The following is a 1,497-nucleotide window of genomic DNA, read 5'->3' on the forward strand; positions in this document are numbered from 1 at the left end:
CCCCGCCCCGCCACGCCGGCCAGCCAGTGGTGGGAGCCCCGGGGCCTGGCTACCCCGCGGTGTTCGGTGTTCACGCCCGGGCGTTTCTTTAGTCCATATGGAAGGAGATAAATGGACTTGTTTTTTTTTCTCTCTCTTTTTTTTTTTTTTTTTGGTATGTGAGACAAGGTCTCACTCTCCCCAGGCTAGAGTACAGTGGTGCGATATTGGCTCACTGCAACCTCCACCTCCCGGGCTCAGGCGATCCTCCTGCCTCGGCCTCCCAAAGTGCTGCATTATAGGTGTGAGCCACTTTTAACTTGGGGCGGGAGGAGGGGATTTGGGGGAGCGTTTTGCTGCAACCCCGCTCCTTTTATGAATAGAGAAACAGGCTTGAAGAGGGAATATCAGCTGTGCGAGTTTAGGGAGTTGGTGGTCCGGATTCTCCCATGGCTTTCTTATGGGCTGTGTGGCTACACAATGCTGATTTGTACAAGCCGAGTGTCATTTATACCATCTCGCTCCGGGAGACAGAATCAATCCTGGTTTTAAAAAATAGTGGAAATTCGTTGCGACTATGGCTATAGAAACAAAGAAGAATTGCAGTTATTTGAGTCCTTTCGGCCTAACACTCCCTGCTTTGGAACATTTGGGTCAGGTCGGGAGGCACAAATGAGTGGGCAGGGAAATGAGTGGCGGGCCTGTGCCTTTCTTTGCTCTGTAGACAACCAGAGGACCCAGAAGAAGTCGATATTTCATTCTGTCAAGGTAACTGAGACCAGTGGCTGCTTCTAATGGTCAAGTAGCATATGAGCAGATAGAAACAAAGTACACCCTTGTCTAACATATGTCTAAAACTAACAATAATAGCGAGTCTTGAATTGAGTTCTTCCTGGCTGTAAGGCACCACGCTAGGTGTTTCAAATACTCCTCACTTCATCCTCACCACAACCTTGCAATTACCTCCATTTTACAGTTGAGGAAACTGAGTCAGGAGAGGTTAACTAACTTGCACAAGGTCACACAGCTAGGAAGATGCAGAAACAAGATTAGAGCCAAATCAGTCCGTCAACTGTTGGTCTTTTTCACGTTTTACTAATACTTGTGTAACTAGTAAGCTTCCTGGCACGTTCCAGTTGGAAAAACTCAAGGGTAATATCAAATGTAGCCCTTACAGGGAAAAAAAAAAAAAATAGCCAACAACAAAAATCACTAGTTGATATGATATTGGTAATGTACTTTGCTCTTTATTTTGACTGCAGAGTATCTACTCAAGATAATATAGAATAATATTGCTGTTCCTGGCATTCAGATAAAGGTAAATTCTCACACGTCCACCAGTCGGAAAAACAGTACTCTTGTAGAAAAAAGTTACAATGTCAACATAAAATACCATTTTCTCAGCATATAAAATGGCCCTAGGATGTCTAACAGAACAAAAGTACATATTAAAGTCAACTCTGCGGGGGGAAATCATACATCTTGTGTAGGAGTTCATCTAAGGCAAAATTAGTCTAT

The sequence above is a fragment of the Colobus angolensis genome, unplaced genomic scaffold (genome assembly GCF_000951035.1).
Source record: "Colobus angolensis palliatus isolate OR3802 unplaced genomic scaffold, Cang.pa_1.0 Scaffold73, whole genome shotgun sequence".
Lineage (NCBI taxonomy): Eukaryota > Metazoa > Chordata > Mammalia > Primates > Cercopithecidae > Colobus > Colobus angolensis.